Genomic DNA, 24,168 nt, shown 5'->3' on the forward strand with positions numbered 1-24,168 from the left:
ATAAGACCTGCCAAATGAGCCTGCCTTCTATAGAAAAAAGACCGTCTGAAGGTGTGTTCTATATTTCAATGACCTTCTGAAGGCGTTTTCTATCAACAGAAGTCTTCATTAAGGGGCTTCTATGGACAGAAGACCTCCTGAAGGGATCTTCTGTAAAGGAGCCTGCCTTCTATAGAAAAAAGACCGTCTGAAGGTGTGTTCTATATTTCAATGACCTTCTGAAGGCGTTTTCTATCAACAGAAGTCTTCATAAAGGGACTTCTATGGACAGAAGACCTCCTGAAGGGATCTTATGTAGACAGAAGACCTCTAAAAGGGGTCTTCTTTAAATAGCAGATCTTCTAAAGAAGTCTTCTTTAGATAGAAGACCTCTTAATGGGTCTTTTTTGATTGTAAGTCTCTTTAAAGAGCCATCTCTAGGTAGATGACCTCCTAAAGGGGTCTTCTATGGGAAGAAACCTCCATCAAGGGGTATTCTTCAGATAGAAGACCTCTTAAAGGAGTCTTATGTAGATAGAAGACCTCCTAAAGAATTATTTTGTAGATACAAGACCCCCTAAAGAGGTCTTTTGTAGATAGAAGTCCAACTAAAGGGGGCTTCTATAAGAAGAAGCCCTCCTAAAAGTATCATCTATAGATAGACGACGTTCTAAGGGGTTATTTTGTACAAACAAGACCCCCCTAAAGGGGGCTTCTATAAGAAGAATACCTCCTAAAGGGATCTTCTATTGATAGACGACGTCCTAAAGGAGTCTTCTATAGACAAACGGCCTCCTATGAGGGCCTTCTTTAAATATCAGATTTTCTAAAGATGTCTTTTTTATATAGAGGAACTCCTAATGGGTCTGCTTAGAGAGTAATTATCTTTAAGGAGTCTTCTATAGGCAGAAGACCACATAAAGTGGTCTTCTATAGATAGAATACCTCCTAAAGAGGTCTTTCTATATATCGAAGGTTCCTTTCAGAGGTCTTCTTATGCCTCTTAATGGGGTACTCTATAGATAGAAGACTTCCTACAGGGGTCTTCTATAGATAGAAAACCTCCTAAAATACAGATAGAATACCTTATAAAGGGGTCTCTTGTAGATAGAAGACCTCCTAAAGGGGTCTTCTGTAAATAGAAGACCTCCTAAGGCGGTTTTCTACAGATAGAAGACCTCTTAAAGCAGTCTTCAATATATAGAAAGACCCCTTTAGGAGGTATTCTATCTACAGAATACCTCTTAATGATGTCTTCTATCTATAGAAGACTACTTTAGGGGATCTTCCATCTATAGAAGACCCTTAAGCAGGTCTTCTATAGATAGAATACCTTTTTAAGGGGTCTTCTGTAGATAGAAGACCTTATAAAGGGGTCTCCTATATATAGAATACCTCATAAAGGGGTCTTTCTATATATCGAAGGCTCCTTTAGGAGGTCTTCTATTTATAGACGACCCATTTAGGAGGTCTTCTATCTACAGAATACCCCTTCAGGAGGTTTTCTATCTATAGAAGACAACTTTAGAAGGTCTTCTATCTATAGAAGACTCCTTAAAAAGAATTACTATCTATAGAATAGAATTCCAAGAGGTCTTCTATCTTTAGAAAACCCTTTTAGGAGGTCTTTTGCGTATAGAGCACTCATCTAGGAGGTTTTCTATCTATAAAAGACCCGTTTATGACGTCTTCGATCTATAGAAGACCACTTTATGAGGTCTTCTATAGGAGGTTTTCTATATATCGAGTGCTGTTATATGCATTAAAAGTCTTTATTGGAATCAGTCGGCACGAATTGACGTAAGTGGAGAACCCACAAAAGAAATTGCCATATCAAGGGGTGTTAGACAGGGATGCCTTTTATCTCCCCTGTTATTCAACGTGTATTCAGAGAAAATATTCCAAGAAACACTCGAAGGAGAAAACATCGGAATCAGAATTCATGGGAAACTAATCAACAATATAAGGTATGCGGACGATGCTACGTTACTGGCAGGGAGCATATCCGGTCTACAAAAACTAGTAGAGAAACTGGCACGTGTAAGTGAGAAATATGGTCTTAAAATCAACATGAAGAAGACGAAGTATATGATCATTAGCAGAAAAAATCCCCATGCTGAGGTGAACTTAAAAGTACAAGGTACACAAATAGAAAGAGTGAGAACCTTTAAATATCTTGGGATGTTAATAAACGACAAATGGGATCCCTCGAAAGAAATAAAAAGTCGAATAGAGATGGCGCGAGATGCTTTCTGTAAATATAGTAAAACCCTGAAAAGTCATGACATAAATATAACAACAAAAATACGTTTTATAAAATGTTATGTTTGGTCGGTGCTGTTATATGGAACAGAAGTTTGGACGCTCAAATCCTCTGATGAAAGAAAATTGGAATCCTTTGAAATATGGATTTACCGGCGAGTACTGAAAATACCATGGACTGCGAAAATTTCTAATGACGAAGTACTAAGAAGGATAAATATAAGCCGGCAATTAATAACAACTATAAAAAGGCGCAAAATAGCGTATCTGGGACATGTATTAAGGAACAACAAATACATAATTTTACAAGCAATTCTGAAGGGAAAAATTGAAGGAAGGCCAGCTAGAGGAAGGAAAGAAACATCTTGGCTCAAAAATATCATGGACTGGACAGGTTATACCAACGAAACCGATCTGCTGAATGCTGCAAAACACAGAGAGCTGACTACCACTATACAATAAGATAATAATTAAAATGCGATAAATATTAAAAAAAGATGAATTGTACGATCACTTATATCCGGATAACGGATGAGTAAATAAAGAAGAAAGAAGAAGTTATATGTAGTATTCTATCTATAGGAAACCCGTTTATGACGTTTTCTATCTATACAAGACTTCTTTAGGAGGTCTTCTAACTACAGAAGACCCCTTTAGGAGGTTTTCTATCTATAGAAGACAAATTAAGAAGGTCTTCCATCTATAGAAGAATCCTTAAAAAGAATTACTATCAATAGAATACCTTTCAAGGAGGTCTTCTATCTGTAGAAGGCCCTTTTAGGAGGTCTTCTATCTATAGAACACCCATTTAGGAGGGTTTCTATATGTATATTGAGGGCTCTTTTATGTGGTATTCTATCTATAGAAATACCGTTTATGACGTCTTCTATCTATAGAAGACTTCTTTAGGAGATCTTCTATCTAAAGGGTCTTCTATAGATAGAGGCTCCTTTAGGAGGTTTTCTATCTATAAAAGACCGCTTTATGAGGTCCTCTTTCTATAGAATACTCTTTTAGGAGGTTTTCTATATATCGAAGGCTCCTTTAGGAGGTCTTCTATCTACAGAAGACCCCTTTATGAGGCCTTCTATCTACAGAAGACCCCTTTAGGAGGTTGTCTATCTATAGAAGACAACTTTAGAAGGTCTTCTATCTATAGAAGACTCCTTAAAAAGAATTACTATCTATAAAATACCCTTTTAGGAGGTCTTCTATCTGTAGAAGATCCATTTATGACGTCTTCTATCTATAGAAGGCCCGTTTATGACGTCTTCTATCTTTAGAAGACCAGTTTATGACGTCTTCTATCTATAGAAGGCCCGTTTATGACGTCTTCTATCTATAGAAGACCCCTTTAGGAGGTCTTCTATCTACAGAAGACAACTTTAGAAGGTCTTCTATTAATAGAAGACTCCTTAAAAATAATTACTATCAATAGAATACGCTCTTAGGAGGTCTTCTGCCTATAGAACACTCATTTAGGAGGTTTTCTTTTAGGTGGTATTCTATCTATAGAAATCCCGTTTATGACGTATTCTATCTATAGAAGACTTCATTAGGATGTCTTCTATCTAAAGAAGTCTTCCTTACGATGTCTTCTACTAGACTAGAAGGAGTATTCTATAGAAGGAAGATCCTCTCAAGGAGGTTTCTATAGACAGAATACCTTATAAAGTGATCTTCTGTAGATAGAATACCTCCTAAAGAGTTATTCTATAGATAGTAATTCATTTTAAGGACTCTTCTTTAGGTAGAATGCCTCATAAAGGGGTACTGTATGGATGGAAGACTTCGTAAAGAAGTCTTCTGTAGATATAATACCTCCTAAAGAGGTCTTCTATAGATATAAGACGTCCTAAAGGGGTCTGCTATAGATACCATACCTCCTAAAGGAGCCCTCGATATATAGAAACCTCCTAAATTAGCGTTCTATAGGTAGAAGACCTCCGAAAAGAGTCTTCTAGAGATAAAAGACCTCCTAAAGGGGTATTCTAAAGATAGTAATTCTTTTTAATGATTATTCTATAGGTATAATGCCTCGTGAAGGGGTACTTTATAAATAGACGACCTCTTAAAGAAGTCTCCTGCAGATAGAAGGCCTCCTAAAGAGGTCCTAAGGGGGTCTTCCACAGAGGGGTCTTCTATAGATAAAATGCCTCCTAAAGTGGTCTTCTATAGATAGAAATCCTCCTAAAGCAGTCTCCTAAAGGTTGGTTGGTTTTAGGATGTCATGGGGCTTCGAATGGATTTCACCTGGAGGGGGATGCAAGCCGCTTCTTATAAATATTCGAAAACCACTTTGAAAGAATGTTCTTCTTCCGCCGCGAATCGAACCTGGGACCCTTCGGTCGGTAGTCTGGCATGTTATTCACTGCACTACGCCACCCACTCACGGGCATTAGGGGTTGTTTAAACGCATACCTAAACATAATAAATAAATCGTATATTTACTAACAAAAATCTTGTTTGCCGACGAAGAGCGTTGAACCTACAACTCTCGGATTTGAAGTCAGAAACACACACACTCTGTGCCGCCGTTAGTCCATATTTATATTAGGCAATTTTCCTTGCGGCAATTGTCAGTTTGAAGGAGAGAGAGCTGAAGCATATGGTAACCCTTTGCCTCTCAACACCCTCTCTCACCCACAAACTGACAATTGCCGCAAGGAAAATTGCCTAATGTAAATATGGACTTACTCATTACTTAGTAACAAGTAACATAATTAAGTTTGCCTTGTAAAATTTTAAAGAAATAATCCATTATTTTTCAGCTTACTGGTAATGCAAACTGTAGCCTGTTAAAATTCGGCTTATGGGATACCCAATATTTTATTTTATTTATGTTTACTAAAATCAGCAAAATATATTTCCAAATCATTTCCAATGGTTTCGACAACAATACAATATTCGTTTTTCTTCGCTTCTAAATACTTCCAAGGCCCATAAGCATTGTTAAATGAATATTTCAATTCTCCGTTCTTTTATGTTTCGATCACATGGAATTCAAATGAATCAATGTTATTAGTTTGAGTTGATTACTCTTACAGGGTGTGTTCTATTCTCTATCAGCCACAAGAACCAACAACAAAAAGAACAATTTATTACAATTTCTTATCTCAAAGAAAACAAAGAATTGGAGTAAAAGAACACCAACTAACATTCCTTAATCAAAGCCATTTCTTATGAATGAAATATTGCTGGAAATGTGGTTTGCGATAAACGTACATACATAAATACATATGTATGTACGTATGTGGGTGTTTGAAACCAAACCGCCAAACTACGTATGTACTTTTATCACAATACAATAGAACGTATATTACTGCAAAATAATTGAAAGTATTTTCAAATAACCATGTGCGACACGATGGCGAGGGAAAAGTAAAGTTCGAAACAATTTAAGAGATTTTAAGTGGTCAGAAGATAGGCGTTTCATGCGTTTCCTATGGATTTCTGACCAGTTCGATAATCAAAATCTTCGTGGTTGACTGACAAACAGGGTTTGCCACACTGGTAAGCATGCAAAAATTTTAGCAAAACTGTCATTCAAAACTTATCGTTTTAAGTTTCTCGATTGTAAGTAATGGAAATTCACGTTTATTTACCTAATGAGCCCTGAAATTTTTATTTAAAAAATCCCAGTTTATTTACCTGATGACCCTTGAAAAATATTTTTTAAAAGATCCCAGTTTATTTACCTAATGACCCCTGAAATTTTTCTTTAAAAATTCCCAGTTTATTTACCTGATGACCCTTGAAAAATATTCTTTAAAAGATCCCAGTTTATTTACCTAATGACAACTGAAATTTTTCTTTAAAAATCCCAGTTTATTTACCTGATGACCCTTGAGAAATACTCTTAAAAATCCACATTTATTTACCCGATGACCCTTGACAAATATTCTTAAAAATCCACTTTTATTTACCTAATGACCCTTGACAAATATTCTTAAAAAATCCACTTTTATTTACCTAGTGACCCTTGAAATTTTTCTTTAAAAAATCCACGTTTATTTACCTAGTGACCCTTGAAAAATATTCTTTAAAAAAATCCACGTTTATTTAGCTGATGGTCCTTGAAAAATATGCTTTAAAAAATCCACTTTTATTTACCTAATGACCCTTGACAAATATTCTTAAAAAATCCACTTTTATTTACCTAGTGACCCTTGAAATTTTTCTTTAAAAAATCCACGTTTATTTACCTAGTGACCCTTGAAAAATATTCTTTAAAAAAATCCACGTTTATTTAGCTGATGGTCCTTGAAAAATATGCTTTAAAAAATCCACGTTTATTTAGCTGATGGCCCTTGAAAAATATTCTTTAAAAAAATCCACGTTTATTTAGCTGATGGTCCTTGAAAAATATGCTTTAAAAAATCCACGTTTATTTAGCTGATGGCCCTTGAAAAATATTCTTTACAAAATCCACGTTTATTTAGCTGATGGCCCTTGAAAAATATTCTTTAAAAATCCACGTTTATTTAGCTGATGGCCCTTGAAAAATATTCTTTAAAAAATCCACGTTTATTTAGCTGATGGCCCTTGAAAAATATTCTTTAAAAAATACACGTTTATTTAGCTGATGGCCCTTGAAAAATATGCTTTAAAAAATCCACGTTTATTTAGCTGATGGCCCTTGAAAAATATTCTTTAAAAAATACACGTTTATTTAGCTGATGGCCCTTGAAAAATATTCTTTAAAAAATCCACGTTTATTTAGCTGATGGTCCTTGAAAAATATGCTTTAAAAAATCCACGTTTATTTAGCTGATGGCCCTTGAAAAATATTCTTTAAAAAATCCACGTTTATTTAGCTGATGGCCCTTGAAAAATATTCTTTAAAAAATCCACGTTTATTTAGCTGATGGCCCTTGAAAAATATTCTTTAAAAAATCCACGTTTATTTAGCTGATGGCCCTTGAAAAATATTCTTTAAAAAATCCACGTTTATTTAGCTGATGGCCCTTGAAAAATATTCTTTAAAAAATCCACGTTTATTTAGCTGATGGCCCTTGAAAAATATTCTTTAAAAAATCCACGTTTATTTAGCTGATGGCCCTTGAAAAATATTCTTTAAAAAATCCACGTTTATTTAGCTGATGGCCCTTGAAAAATATTCTTTAAAAAATCCACGTTTATTTAGCTGATGGCCCTTGAAAAATATTCTTTAAAAAATCCACGTTTATTTAGCTGATGGCCCTTGAAAAATATTCTTTAAAAAATCCACGTTTATTTAGCTGATGGCCCTTGAAAAATATTCTTTAAAAAATCCATGTTTATTTAGCTGATGGCCCTTGAAAAATATTCTTTAAAAAATCCACGTTTATTTAACTGATGTCCCTTGAAAAATATTCTTTAAAAAATCCACGTTTATTTAGCTGATGGCCCTTGAAAAATATTCTTTAAAAAATCCACGTTTATTTACCTGATGGCCCTTGAAAAATATTCTTTAAAAAATCCACGTTTATTTAGCTGATGGCCCTTGAAAAATATTCTTTAAAAAATCCACGTTTATTTAGCTGATGGCCCTTGAAAAATATTCTTTAAAAAATCCACGTTTATTTAGCTGATGGCCCTTGAAAAATATTCTTTAAAAAATCCACGTTTATTTACCTGACGGCCCTTGAAAAATATTCTTCAAAAACTCCAGGTTTATTTACCTGACGGCCCTTGAAAAATATTCTTTAAAAATCCACGTTTATTTGCCTGATGGTCCTTGACAAATATTCTTTAAAAAACCCACGTTTATTTGACTGATGACCCTTGAAAATATTCGTTTTAAGTCTTTCGATTGTAAGTATGAAATCGATTGTTATTCATAACAGAACTTTATAAACCTATTGCCCCTTTTTACGCGGGGTATACACGATCAGTTTTGACTGTCGATTTTTTCGGAATTATCGATAACTGTCAAACAGTCCAGCAACCACAAACTATTTTGTGGTTGCCTGGTGACTGACAAAAAGTGAACGGCCACACTGAGAAGTAACCGATTATTTAAGCAAAACTGATCGTGTCTACCCCGCTTTGAAATATGTACATGGTTTCACATCAATAAAAATTGGAAGTAGTGCAAATCGTGATTTTACTGCCTTACCATTTGTTTAGAGATCCCTAAGAGCAAGTCAGTATGTAGATCCCTGCAAGCAGCGACATAATTTCTTTCGAAACACAAAAATATTCATAGTTTCCCAGCATACCATCCAGTCTTATTAATCAAAGAAGCTAACAATTTTAACAGACTGTCGCAGCATAGTTGTGACTCAACTTCCCTAACGAACTTCTCCAAATCCAATTTCGTTTGTTATTCGAAAACAATTCCTGATTTGCCCAGCAAACATTTAAATGCGATTGTCACTTGTTCTTGTTACACTTTTTGTTCCCCCTCCCCAAAACTATTAGGCCTCCTGTGTTTTATGTTGTGACCCATAAACTCTTTTGGTATTGTGGTCAATGGTTTACAACTTCTATACAAACGAGAAGACCTCTTTAAGCTGGTTGTAAATTGGCCATAAAACATAAAATGTCTACTGGAACAATGGCATGTGTTACAACAGAATAGTGGCGGAGCGGGGGAGTGGGGTTACTCTTCCCTTTTCGAATTACAATCATTCTTTATTATTGAGGAAGGTTGTTAGGGAAAAGGAGAAAAACTACCCTAATACTTAGAAGATGGCAGGTGGTCTGGTCATTTGGGTTGTTGTTGTCGCCCTATGTTTACTGCTGTGGGTTAAATGACAAAAACATAAGCTTGTCATTTTTTTGATTGTATGTTTGTGTTTATGTTGTCATGACACTTTATTGTTAGTTGGAAAATAAGTTGCGATAAAGCAGTTGATTGAATTAAGTATATGTCTCTGGCCGGCAACAACAAAAAGTCTCCAGAGATTAGCAGTTAAAGCTTCCTTGACTTAGCCCAAAAGATTTCTTGCAGTCAATCTATAAAGTCTGCCTTGAAAATCTACGTTTGTAGCCTTGGATATTCCCTGAAAATTTTCATTTAAAAATCCACGTTTGTAGCCTTAGATATTCAATGAAAAGTTTTATTTAAAAATCCACGTTTGTAGCCTTGGATATTCCCTGAAAAATTTAATTTAAAAATCCACGTTTGTAGCCTTGGATATTCAATGAAAAGTTTTATTTAAAAATCCACGTTTGTAGCCTTGGATATTCCCTGAAAAATTTCATTTAAAAATCCACGTTTGTTGCCTTGGATATTCCCTGAAAAATTTCATTTAAAAATCCACGTTTGTAGCCTTGGATATTCTCTGAAAAATTTCATTTAAAAATCCACGTTTGTAGCCTTGGATATTCCCTGAAAATTTTCATTAAAAAATCCACGTTTGTAGCCTTGGATGTTCCCTGAAAAATTTTGATTTAAAAATCCACGTTTGTAGCCTTGGATATTCCCTGAAAATTTTCATTTAAAAATTCACGTTTGTAGCCTTGGATATTCCCTGAAAAATTTCATTTAAAAATCCACGTTTGTAGCCTTGGATATTCTCTGAAAAATTTCATTTAAAAATCCACGTTTGTAGCCTTGGATATTCCCTGAAAATTTTCATTTAAAAATCCACGTTTGTAGCCTTGGATGTTCCCTGAAAAATTTTCATTTAAAAATCCACGTTTTTAGCCTTGGATATTCCCTGAAAAATTTCATTTAAAAATCCACGTTTGTAGCCTTGGATATTCCCTGAAAAATTTCATTTAAAAATCCACGTTTGTAACCTTGGATATTCCCTGAAAAATTTCATTTAAAAATCCACGTTTGTAGCCTTGGATATTCCCTGAAAAATTTCATTTAAAAATCCACGTTTGTAGCCTTGGATATTCCCTGAAAAATTTCATTTAAAAATCCACGTTTGTAGCCTTGGATATTCCCTGAAAAATTTTATTTAAAAATCCACGTTTGTAGCCTTGGATATTCCCTGAAAAATTTCATTTAAAAATCCACGTTTGTAGCCTTGGATATTCCCTGAAAAATTTCATTTAAAAATACACGTTTGTAGCCTTGGGTATTCCCTGAAAATTTTCATTTAAAAATACACGTTTGTAGCCTTGGATATTCCCTGAAAAATTTCATTTAAAAATCTACGTTTGCAGCCTTGGATATTCCCTGAAAAAAAAATTATTTCAAAATGCATTTAAAATCCACGTTTGTAGCCTTGGATATTCCCTGAAAAATTTCATTTAAAAATCCACGTTTGTAGCCTTGGATATTCCCTGAAAAATTTCATTAAAAAATCCACGTTTGTAGCCTTGGATATTCTCTGAAAAATTTCATTAAAAAATCCACGTTTGTAGCCTTGGATATTCTCTGAAAAATTTCATTAAAAAATCCACGTTTGTAGCCTTGGATATTCTCTGAAAAAATTTCATTAAAAAATCCACGTTTGTAGCCTTGGATATTCTCTGAAAAATTTCATTAAAAAATCCACGTTTGTAGCCTTGGATATTCTCTGAAAAATTTCATTAAAAAATCCACGTTTGTAGCCTTGGATATTCTCTGAAAAATTTCATTAAAAAATCCACGTTTGTAGCCTTGGATATTCTCTGAAAAATTTCATTAAAAAATCCACGTTTGTAGCCTTGGATATTCTCTGAAAAATTTCATTAAAAAATCCACGTTTGTAGCCTTGGATATTCTCTGAAAAATTTCATTAAAAAATCCACGTTTGTAGCCTTGGATATTCTCTGAAAAATTTCATTAAAAAATCCACGTTTGTAGCCTTGGATATTCTCTGAAAAATTTCATTAAAAAATCCACGTTTGTAGCCTTGGATATTCTCTGAAAAATTTCATTAAAAAATCCACGTTTGTAGCCTTGGATATTCTCTGAAAAATTTCATTAAAAAATCCACGTTTGTAGCCTTGGATATTCTCTGAAAAATTTCATTAAAAAATCCACGTTTGTAGCCTTGGATATTCTCTGAAAAATTTCATTAAAAAATCCACGTTTGTAGCCTTGGATATTCTCTGAAAAAATTCATTAAAAATCCACGTTTGTAGCCTTGGATATTCTCTGAAAAATTTCATTAAAAAATCCACGTTTGTAGCTCTTCTATAAAGACTACCTTCGTCTTGTCTACAGAGACACCTCTGTTTCCCTACAAAGACTTCCTATTGCTCGTCATTAAAGTCTTTCTCCTCCTCGCCTGTAAAGACTTATTTCTTTTCTTCTTATTTATTTGTGGTTTAGTTTCCTTTCCTCTTTCTTTCTGATAAGTCAAAAAACAAAATCCCAAATGACCTAATCCGGATATGTAAATAAGGTTAGGGTTGTCAAATGTAGATTAAAACCACTTGTTGTTGTACAAGATAAATGTTCAAAAGCGATTATGTTTTGGGGGGTTCTGTTCTTAGACATGCAAACGATTTGAATGACTGGAATAGCGAAAGTGATTTTGGAATTTCGTTTGCTTATGCTGGCATGCGCGTTAACTCCGGCACCAAAAGTAGAGGGGCCTATTTCAATGGGGAAATTATCAATAAGCTACTAAAAAATGAAATCCAAGGCATAGTCATGGTGCAAAGTATAAGGGAGGTGAAAGGGAACCTTATATCAAAACTTACATAACACTTTGCCGAACTTTTTTGGCCGGCCAGCTATTCAAAAATATTCAACAACCACAAAAGAAACCCGAAAACAAAACATTGGCGATGAAGATGACGGCGACGGCGACAACATTATTATTGTTGATAATAATATTTGGTTTTGTTGTCCGTTATGACGTCGCTGAAGAGATGCCGCAAATCAGGTACTACTGTTCTTTTTTTCTTTTTTTTTGTGACTGGCCATGTAGTGGTTGGCTATCTGATTTGTTTTGTGTGTTTCGTTAAAGAAAAACCTAGCAATCCACCGACAAAAATGGAAACACAACAAAAGGCCAAAACAAAAACTGAAATAATACAACAACAACAAAAATATTACAACATAAATGACAGACCAGACGGACGGACGCTATAGATGAGTAAGTAACAATTATGATGATGATAATGATGATTTGTAATTTTTATTTTATTTATTTATATTTCGTCAGACAAAGGCGAAGGAAGCATAAAATTTTGTTGATGGGATACTGGCTTGGAGTCGTCTTCAAATTCTAAGAAACGACAACAACAACAGCAGTACATAAAATATTAAATTGAAAAATACAATTGAATTTATTTTTAATGCAACGCCACTGACAGAAGACATGAGGAGCTAATGGGATTTTTTAAGACGAGCAGAAGGAAGTATTTGTAGGCGAGCTGAAGTGAGTTTTTAAACACGAGATGAAGGGAATCTTTATAGAGGAGGAGAAGGAAGTTTCTGAAGACGAGGTGAATGGTAAAAAAGGGTGAAGAGGATGGTCAGAAAACGCATTGTCCGGGACCTTGTTAATACCACAAAATTTATTGGCTAACCTTTTAGATATTGCTTTTCCGATTATATCTGGATCAACAAATCCTCAGGTTTCATCGCATTTCTACTACTTCTGGCCGAACATAGTTTCGGATGTTAAGAATTTAGAATTACATAAAATCTTGCGAAGTGTGCAAAAGCAAAAAGCATCGTAATAAAATAATGAGACCACCAATGGGTGACACCGGTGGTACTCAACGATTCTTCCAAAAGTTATATGTGGATTATATAGTACACTACACCCGTTCCAGGTCACGTTCCTATTTCATGGCGTTTGGATATTTTCTCAAAAATTTCATTAAAAATTCCACGTTTCCTTGGATATTCTCTGAAAAATTTCATTAAAAATTCCACGTTTCCTTGGATATTCTCTGAAAAATTTCATTAAAAAATCCACGTTTCCTTGGATATTCTCTGAAAAATTTCATTAAAAAATCCACGTTTCCTTGGATATTCTCTGAAAAATTTTATTAAAAAATCCACGTTACCTTGGATATTCTCTGAAAAATTTCATTAAAAAATCCACGTTTGTAGCCTTGGATATTCCCTGAAAAATTTCATTAAAAAATCCACGTTTTTAGCCTTGGATATTCTCTGAAAAATTTCATTAAAAAATCCACGTTTTTAGCCTTGGATATTCTCTGAAAAATTTCATTAAAAAATCCACGTTTGTAGCCTTGGATATTCTCTGAAAAATTTCATTAAAAAATCCACGTTTTTAGCCTTGGATATTTTCTGAAAAATTTCATTAAAAAATCCACGTTTGTAGCCTTGGATATTCTCTGAAAAATTTCATTAAAAATCCACGTTTGTAGCCTTGGATATTCTCTGAAAAATTTCATTAAAAAATCCACGTTTGTAGCCTTGGATATTCTCTGAAAAATTTCATTAAAAAATCCACGTTTGTAGCCTTGGATATTCTCTGAAAAATGTCATTAAAAAATCCACGTTTGTAGCCTTGGATATTCTCTGAAAAATTTCATTAAAAAATCCACGTTTGTAGCCTTGGATATTCTCTGAAAAATTTCATTTAAAAATCCACGTTTGTTGCCTTGGATATTCCCTGAAAAATTTCATTAAAAAATCCACGTTTGTAATGGAAGACATATCTATAAATTTAAGCAGATGCAATACTTTTGACTTGGTTAGGTCAAAAGCGATGCAATTTTTGCGAAAACAGCAGAAACGCAATGATAATCTTAGATCACGTGAAGTCTCCTGTAGTGTTGGACAAGAGATTTTCCGGAGAAATTTTAGCCATATCAACATTGCATGAGGTTACAACGCATACGTTCATCAAATGCAGAGTTCGGCGAAAACTAGGAACTTCAAGGCAAATTGCTTGGTACCTACCATGCGAAAGATATGCGACAGTAGACAAAATCTACATGCTGCACAAGACTTCACTTGTTTTACATCCCTTTAGTCTGATTTTGGCGGGGGGCATCTAGATTTTTCTAACATTGAAAAAACAAAGTATGCTTTTTTTACAATATTTTTATTCATACTGGCGCCCCACCACCCTGAGATTGTTATCCATTCATTCCGCTGCTACATCGACGAAGTTGCAAAAGGTATTGTCCAAAGATCCCTCCGCTTGATTGTGGTCTGCCAGAAGTTCTACTTTTTGGGCATTGTAAGCGATTGTTGTTTCGCTGCTATCGACCAGTCCATGAATAGGCTGCCTGAAGGAGAGGCCAGATGCTTTTTTCACTTTTCTATGAGTCTTAGAATTCACTAGAAAGCTTTCGAGGTATGATTTTGAGTGATCCCTCTCGTGGATTCTGATCAACTGTAATGATAATGATAGTAATGTTCCTGATATTTCCCTTTGAGATTGGGTACCGTTTAGGATGCACACTTCGACGATAAATCGTTTGATGTTCATTTGGAGATCACCAACGAAACTTCCCTGATGTTTGTATCGGAAGATTTTCATTAAATTTTTTCTGAATTTTTCTTAATGTTGTTGTTATTATGTTTGTATGTTCGTTCTTCTGTTCAATCTGGCTCTGGGTCTATCTCCAGTTCCAGGAAAGTGGCTGCTTCGATGGGATGTAACCACAGATCCACTGGAGTTAGATGAGTATGTTTGGCTGGGCAGTTGAAAAGGTGTTTTGTGTCGTGCGGGCCCATGCCACATACTGGGCAGATGTCTTGCACGGCGCGGTCGATTTCCACCCAATATCCTGATCGTAGTTGAGCCAAAATTACTCTAGTTTGTCGTGACAGCTGACGCTCCTCATCTGCAATAGATGGGGGATGTATTTCGAGGACTTTATTCACACTATATTTGCTTATGGCCTTACCAACTGCATCCGTGTGAATACTATTTAAACCTGTTTGATATGCCTGTTCATCTAGGGGTTCTCTCCTATATTGTTGGACCTCCGTCTCTAGAGCATGAATATCCTTCCTGATATGCCTTAATGTGTCGGGCCTAGCCAGCAGATGTTGATTGGGATGACTCTCACGGTAACACCCAAGCAAGTACTGCAACAAAAGCATTGTGTTGCTTTACTGGAAGAATCTTTACCTCCTCATGTAGATGGTCCACTGAAGACTTGAGGAGGCACTCTGTTGCTGTTCTCAGGGCGGCATTCTGACAGGTTTGAATCTTTTTCCAATTCGTATCACATAATCCCGTGAACCAAACTGGCGCCGCATAGCTTACCACAGACCGACCTATGGCGTTATATGTGGTCAACAAGGTTTCTTTATCTGCACACCAAGTGCTGTCGGCAAGGGACTTGAGGACCTTGTTCCTACGTGAAAGTAGTGTCGAATGTGTCCTCTCAAATTTTGGGGCAGTTTGTGGTCGGAATTCTGCTACCGTCGACCACGACATTCAATTCTCTTCCAAACTGCGCTGTCCATGTGGTGAACAGAAATCTGCAAATTCCTCGAATGGAAAAAGGTGATAAGATCGGTTAAATAGTTATTCAGTGTCTCACAGATGTCATCAGGATAGGTACCTGACGCCAGGCTGGTGCAATCATCCGCATACGTTACGATCTCGATGCCGTCTGGAGGGGGCGGAGTACAGGAAAGGTAGAGGTTAAACAGTTCCGGAAATATCACCACACCTTGGGGAAGTCCCTGTTTCACTCTACGGGGTTTGGACTTCTTGTTCCTGAATTCCACGTACGACTGGCGTCCACACAAATAATTGACTATCCAACGTTTCAAGCTTGGCCGGAGGGTTGTCCGCTCAATGTCCTTAAACAGCGTGGAGTGTCTGACTGTATCAAAGGTTTTGATAAGACAAGCGCCACCATCACTGTCCTATCGCAGGGCCGTCTCTGGTCGAGTCCTTGACAAATATGTGTGGTAATGGCGTGCAGCGCAGTTGTCGTGATGTGCTGCTTACGGAATCCATGCTGATGATCGGCAACTTGATAGCTATTTCTGATACTGGGGATGACTAAGGCCTCAAGGGTCTTTGCTACGGGCGACAAAAGCGAAATCGGCCTGTACGATTCACATTTGCTGGCATCCTTGCCGGGCTTCCGTAGTGGGACCACCCTGCCCATTTTCCAGACTTCAGGGACAATGAGGGTGGATAGCGACAAGTTAAGAACTTTAGTGAGATACACCACTCCCGGCTCATCCAGCTGCTTCAGCATTACCACGGAGATTCCATCAGGGCCCAACGCTTTGAATGATTTAGCTTTCCTGATGGTATTGACAACATCATCCATTGTAAACTGTTGTGGTTCCTCCTCGGCAGGAAGAGATCTGATGCGACGTAATACTCTTCTCTTCGCCCTGTCACTCTCCGGGTGCTCGACAAACTGTCGATTGAAATAACTTGCGCACCCATTCGGGTCAGTCAACGTAACCTCGCCAAACGTGACTGAGGTCCTATCTTCGCTTCTTCCAGGGTTCGAGATTGACTTAACCGTTGCCCACAATTCACGTATACCGGCTCCAATGTTGCAACTCTTCGGATGATTTATCCACTTGTTCCGCTTATGCTCGCCGACCAGCCTGTTAACTTCCAGTGTCACCTCCCTGACTGTGGGGTCATTGTGGTTGGTTCGACGAAACTCATCACGCTCATTTGCTAATTCCGTCGCCTCTGCTGGGAAGTTTGGTCTTACTTCGGGTATTCGACCAGCAGGGATATGGCGAGCGGCCGCAGCAGTGATGATGTTTCGGAACGTCCTTTTCGTCCTAGGTTGTCTTTGTTGATGAGTTGAACGGAGTCTTTATAGACGAGCTGAAGGGAATCTTTATAGACACACTCATCTACATACCCCTGTTTTCTGACATTTCGGCCAAATAAAAGGGTCTTTAGAGAGCAGCGGATGGGATTCTTTTTAATCGAGCTGAGATATTTCAATCATATCTAATTAAATATTTTCGATTTTATTTTCATATATGAATATTTCAATTCTGATTTGATTGCAAATGAATTCCCAAAATTTTTGACAGCACTTATTTGATGTATGTCTTTTATGATACGTGTGATATTAAAGATAAAATTCAAAATTAGATGTGATTTAAATTGTATTAGTTTATTTTTATTTCTTTTAACAAATAATCTAGCTTCATATCTTCAAAAACTCAATGCTGAATCACGTTCCACACGTACCGCTACTGTTGATTTGTAGGTATAAATAAAATACATACATACATATATCATCAGCATAGATAAACAAACGCCACCCACTTTATCTTCAATGTGTAGAGGTCATTTATATATACATATGGCCAGAAGACTAAATATTCCAATGGTGATATTTATTTTGGAATGATTGTGTACCACTAGTGATCTGGAACCAATATCTTACGTACTGGTTGGTGTTTTTCCTATCGTAGTCCTGCTGAAAAACCCAAAGAAGAGGCATGTTTTCTTCGGCATTTGGTGTAATTTTATTCTCTAATATGTTTTTGTATTCAAATCAAGCCATAGTATCAGTAATACGATATATTGGACCAACACCATACCAAGGGAAACAATCTCACCTCTGTGCCTTGTTCGCTTAAATGTAACTCAAGATCACTTCTCAGATAGTTTCATGTACAAAATCACCTGCACCTATTAGCTGTGCCTTTTTTTCAAGGAATGTTCACGAATTTTTTTTTCATTGTGCGAATAATGTCCTTAGCGAATTTTTTTCATAACCAGCTCAGCTAATATCATGGACTGGTGTTCAGATATGAATTTGCTATATAGAGCCATTTGATGTACTAAGTATTGAAAAGTGTCAAATTCAACGCCCTGATTTTTTAATTTATCTACCGGCCAATAATTTTTCCACACATGACCTTGCTCCATCTGTGCATACAACAGCTATCTTAGTGCTATCCATGAGTGAGAGAAGGCATTAATTTCGATTACAAAATATTACCATATAAGGATGCTATAGTGAATATTGTCTTATTGAACCTGTGCAACTGCAATGGTGTGAATGACTGTCCAAGCCTGCCTGATGGGCTCGTTGATCCAGAGGTTCTCGTTCATACCTCTCTCTCTCTCTAGATCATGAACATCTCTCCTGGCGTGTATGGGATGCATCTGTAATATCTTGTTGTTCTGATGTACCGCTAAAATCGTCGCCTCCTCATGGAGGTTCATTTTTGTCATAAGAAGTCGCCCAGTTACAGTCCTCTGGGAGGCAATCTTCCAGCTTTGAATATTCTTGCACTGCGTAGCGCTAACATTTGCATATGACACTGACGCCACATAGTTTCACACAGACTTTTTAAAAGATCAAAAATATTTCTTTGTACTACCGACAAGAGGACCTTGTTTCTACTTCTGACATTATCGCAAATAGTAATCGGGTATATTCACACACTTCATCTCTCACTTCACGCCTCAAGCATTTTGTTCACCTTATTTACTTCTATTTTTGCGAGTTTCTTGAGGCTAAGATTCAATAGGGTATTTAAAAAGAAGAAGTACACCCAAATACGTCCATAAAATTCTCGAAAAATAACGAACGAATTTAATATGTCATCGAACGTTACTCCCAATATCTTGGGGCTTAATTAATGATTGGAATCAGGACACCATCTTTCAATATAGTATTAGTAATTCTTCTTTATTGAATATAGAATTTAAAACATTTCACTTCAGTATACAAACATAATTTCTTCAATTAAAAAATTAATTGTAATTTTGCGACGATGTTACAAATACGTCTGTCGCTTAATATAAAATTAGACTAATATTTAATAGAATTGATTTAGTATCAGTTGCCGATATTTATATGTGATTTCTGGATAGTTGCCTAGTTTGTTCCAGTCTTCTTCTTGTCCATCAAGTATTCGGAATATTTCTGCCTCTTCTAGTGTTGGCTTCCTGGAGATTGTCAGTCGGAACTCACTGAATATGGGGCAGGTACAAAGATAGTGTTGGAGAGTTTCTATTTCATGCCTATTGCACACATTGCATTCTCTGTTTGAAGCATCTGCTTCGAAGCTATTATATCCTAATGGAATCATTCCACTTCGTGCATTGAATATCCACAAGACTTTCTGACAGGAATACTTTTCATTCAAATATAGGTGTGCTCTGTTTGAGTTTAGATAATTATATATTCGCATACTTTGGCTTTATTCCTTCTTGCGCAGTCGTTCTTCGTAGATGTGCATTTCTTTTCTTTTGCCCAGAAATTATTATTTTGCAATATTAACATTGATAGTTGTAGCTAAACAAAATTCTTCCCAAATATTGTCAGTGTAATCCAAGTGTATATATATGTGTGTCTTCTACTCCAGTTTCCAACATCAAAATGTGATTAGGCGTAAAACTTGTAACACGCAAAATCCGCTTTAGGAAATATTTTTGTACGGTATTAGTTTCTTCAAAATATGAGGAACCCCAACCTGGGCTGCATACGTCTGTATCGAACTACAGTCCGCTAAATACAATTTTCATTTCGAGTTTATATTTATGTCTGATCTCCCTATGAACTGCTGCCACGGTGCATTGATAGCATTCTTTGCCTCAGATGTTTGTAAAATTTAATTTTAGGAGTAAATATAACCCCTAGATACTTAAATTCATTCAAAATCTTTATTTCTCGATCTTTACATGTCCATTTTTCATATCGTCTTAACTTTCCTCCATTACGGAAAAACATTATTTCTGGTTTATTCAGATTGATCTCTAGACTCCACATTTCGCAGTACGTTTCCAACTTAAGTATCATATTCTGTAGAACTTGTATGCCTTCTGCTAGCAGGACAATATCATCTGCGTATAATAGGAGATTTATGTTAAGATTACCAACTGTCAAACCACCCTCTACAAACTCATGTAGGTCGTTGATATATAGAGCGAATAACTGCGCCCATAGAAGGCCCTTTGTTGTTCCATATTGCTGATGGTGTATTACTATAAATGTTTTGTATCAAAGTCACAACTTCATATGATTAGCCGATTTGGAAAAATGTATATATAAGGCCCTGCCTTGAGATGGTATCGAATGCGGCTTTGAAGTCTATGAAAAACGCATATACCCCTTTTCTTCTCAGTTAGTTTGATGTTTACAATTGTTGCAAGATTGTAAATATTGCCAATGGTGGAGTAATTCTTTCGGAAGCCATCTTGAAATTCCGTCAAAATAGAGTGTTTATCAACCCAATCATACAATCGTTCATTCAAAATGCCCATAAATATTTTTGCTGCGCAGTTCATAAATGAAATGCCTCTATAGTTCGATTGGTTATTTAGGTCTGCTTTCTTATGTATTGGAAGATTATGGAGTTTATAAAAATTAGATCTATTATTCCGCTATTGTATATGCCATTATATATACTAAAAAATTTATTATTTAATTCACTTGTACCATTTATGAAAAACTTGTAGGGTATTCTATCTTCGCCCACCGCTTTATTAAGTTTTAAACCCACCAAAATATACTTCAGTTCCACCAAAGTAAACGACCTATCTAAATCTCTGTCTCTTCTGTAATACGGAGCATAATGGATAAGCGAGATTTCCTTAGAATTATTAAGCAGCTCTTCGTAATACTGTTTAAAAATTTCCGGTGATAATGCCGATCCAAGGAGATTATGTTGATTTCAAATCTCTTTTACCATTTTTCACCATTCTTTAGAATTCCTTACACGATTAAGATTGATGCTAACCTTGTTATAATATGACAGTTTGCTGAAGTTGCACACTGTTTTACAGTATTTCTATGCGTTTATGTACCGAGTTTTATGTTCTGAATCGTTTGTTCTGTAGATTTTCAGCATTTTAAAAGTTTTAATTCTCGCGTTGTTGCATCTATTATTGTACCATTTGTGCTTAGGCTGAAAAGGCTTCTTTTATCGAGATGAAATTACGTTAGATGTTTTTATTATTTCACGGATATCTTTCAGGCCAATTTGATTTGTTTCTGTAATGTTACATAGGCTTGCGTTTAACTTTCTTTGGTATTTATATTTATATTCATCTTTACAAAATAATATTTGTCGGAGGATCTCATTTCGGCCGTCCAGGTGTGAACAGTACGGCAGTAGTTTTAGCGGAATATATTTTTATATTCCCGAGATGGAAAAACTGTACTAGTCGTCAGCTATGTGAATATTTAGCCTACCACAAATATGTGTCATCGAAGCATACATTTCAATCTCTATTCCCTTTGGTGGGTGTGGAATTTGATAAAGGTACAGGTCAAACAGTTCCAGAGATACTGGCTCGCCTTTGGAAAGTCCCTGTTTAACTCCACGGATCTTAGAATGCTTATTTCTGAATTGCACAAACGACTGGTCCTAAGGTCCTCTGTAGGTTAAGGGCCACGCACGGCCTGTTCAGGTTCAGTCCTTGAATAATGTATGTGGATAAGGTGTGTAATGCTATTGTGGTACTGCGTGTTTTCCGAAATAATTGCTGATGTTGGGCAACTGTGAAACTGTTTCTCACCATAGGGAGGAGTAGTTCCTCTTCGCTGCAAGCGACAGGATCGAAATTGTTCTGTATGATGATGGCATCTTTGCCTGACAACTTTTCAGACTTCTGTTGCATTATGGGAGACTAACTATAAATTGAATACAATTGTAAAATACTTAAGTCCGGGTTCATTGCTTAAGCATTACCAGTGAGATTCAGTGTGAGCCCAACACATTGGAGGAATTCGTGTTAACGATGACACCTGCAACATAGCTCGTCACAAATTGTGGTGGCACCTCGTCAGTTGAGAGCTCTCAAAGTTATGACCTCGATAAATCGCAGGAAAGGTGGTTTCATAGAAATATTAGAATTTCTTAGATCAACCTAAGGACACATTATTTCCTGACATTGTTTTAAAGAAAGCACTCTACCACTAAGATAGGTCTGTACTAGACAGGCTGTGTTATCCTTCCGCAAAAGTGCGGCGACCATGATGCTTCTCCGATTCATAAAATCTACAATTTCGTCAACTTTGTTGCGAGAATCGTTTCGCTGATATTGCTGAATTGCAGAAGCGATGAATTCCCGGGGCATGTTTGGGTTTGCAATGTGCTTATGGCAGTTACACTGGAACTTGAAATCTTTTGTCGCATCGTTTGAAAGGTATAAGAGGTTTTAGTAACCGCAATTTGTTTGCTTTTTGCCATCAGCATTTCTGATAGGCTTGATAACTTTGTATAAGTCACGGCCACGATCTTTACAATGCAGTCCGTTATCTGTGCGGGCACTTTCCTTTAGCTCACGATTTAATCTATTGTATGGGTTACTTTCATCTATCTTGACATTCCTTGTTCAGCATATATCGCTTCTTTAGCATGCTTTCTATCTTTTATCATGATCCAAGTTTCATCCGAAAACCACAGCTTCCCTTCACCATTGGCATACCCAACGATGTCCTTAGTAGATAAAAGATTTATATCTCTGACAGTACTTCATGAGCTTATTTGCTTAATGGGGATGTTGCTGAAAGCTTCTCTTAATGGATTTATAAATGCCATAGCGACTTCCCCAATTTTAAAACGTTCTATATTGAAGTTTCATAAACGCTTAGCGTTTTCATTATGACAGCTATTTTTATGCGGACTGTTGCAATAAGAAAGGTAGTGACCTCCTGCTACATCCGATTTTGTTGCGTACATTGAGTAATGAGCCTCTGCATATCCTGCTTATCAAAATATGATAGATTTTGAATGATTTATATATCTGACAGTTCTTCATAAGCTTCTTTGCTTAATTGGGATATTGCTGAAGGCTTCTCTTAATGGATTTATAAATGCTATGGCGACTTCTCCAATTTTTAAACGTTCTATATTGAAGTTCCATAAACGCTTAGCGTTTTCATTATGACAGCTATTTTTATGCGGACTGTTGCAATAAGAAAGGTAGTGACCTCCTCCTACATCCGATTTTGTTTCGAACATTGAGTAGTGAGCTTCTGCATTTCCTGCTTATCAAAATATGATAGATTTTGTTTTCCTTGTGATTTTCTATGCGTATAACTTCTTCGTCAACAATTCCAATGGACAAAAGAATTTTACTCAATTTATCATATCAATAAATTCTCAGAATAGTTCCATTTGTCAATTTCTACACTTTTGAACTATGGCTTTTATGAAGAAAAACGCTTATCGTCTGCCTGTAACGTATTTAAAACCGAACTGGTAGCTCCCCATGACATTTTCACATTTCCGACAAATTCTTAAGGGAGAAATCTTTTGAAATATTTTGCGTGCATGGTTCATTAGACTAATTAGTATTCAACATTTTGGCCCGCAAGTTTCTCCACTTTGAAATTCGTAAATATGATTGGTTCACTTCAACTTTTTCTTCACAGTCGTTAGTCTCATCATGTTTTTTTTCTAATTATTTACGTTTGTTTTACTTTTTTCTTTTTGCAAATTAGAACATCAAAGAAGAAACTCACAATAGTTTTTATTTTTATTCACATCGAACACCCACCTCATTGAAGAGGAGGAGCAGTAAAGTAGTGCAGATGATATCAATGAATAATCACTTGGGCGAAGAGGTTAGGTCACTGAAAAATGTTTCTTCCTTTTCTTTAAAGGTTTCATTATTCAAGGAAAATAACACAACACTCAAAAATACACTGTTTCTATTTAATTTATTTCTTTTCAATATTATTTTCATATACGAATAAAAACTTAAAAAATTCACACAAGAAAATATTGTCTAAACAGCTGATTTTTGTTTTTTTCTTCCTCCTCATTATTTGTATGCAAAGATTGGGGGGAATGCATTTCGTTGGTGTTTTGTAATGCTGGACAGCTAAACAGAGAGCGAACGAGAGGCAGAGAGCCTGGTGTATATTTGTTGCAATTCCTCAAATTGCAACACTTAATTTCCTTGCTCTCTCTCTCTCGCACCATCTCTCAATGAACCAAACAATTCTGCCCCATGATTATGACACTTTACACATGTTTCCCTTGTTCCTTTATATTTGTTGTTTGTTTTTTTTCTTCTATTTGCCTTTTTATCTGGTGTCTCGGCTACTTCTTGCAGAGATTTTATGAGATTTCAGACTGAAGTTGTGTGTGACACATAAAAACCCCACTTGCAAAAAGACATTCCAAATCAATCACCAAGA

The 24,168-nt window shown here is 36.1% G+C and overlaps 1 protein-coding gene across 5 annotated transcripts in view; it reads right to left on the bottom strand.

The window, feature by feature from the left end:
• LOC141393803 (beta-1,4-glucuronyltransferase 1) overlaps nucleotides 1-24,168 on the bottom strand; it is a 216,279-nt gene that overhangs the window by 191,533 nt on the left and 578 nt on the right. The window contains exon 1 of one of the 5 annotated variants that reach the window (XM_073967305.1): nucleotides 23,488-23,788. The exons of 3 other annotated variants lie outside the window; for them this stretch is intronic. The gene's annotated coding sequence lies outside the window, so the exon portion shown is untranslated. Of the gene's footprint in view, nucleotides 1-11,817; nucleotides 12,038-23,487; nucleotides 23,789-24,168 lie in introns of those variants that run through there. One more of the 5 variants, XM_073967306.1, reaches the window with a different exon arrangement.

Source organism: Musca autumnalis, unplaced genomic scaffold (assembly GCF_047663935.1).
Source record: "Musca autumnalis isolate F117 unplaced genomic scaffold, ASM4766393v1 scaffold_2, whole genome shotgun sequence".
Classification (NCBI taxonomy): Eukaryota; Metazoa; Arthropoda; class Insecta; order Diptera; family Muscidae; genus Musca; species Musca autumnalis.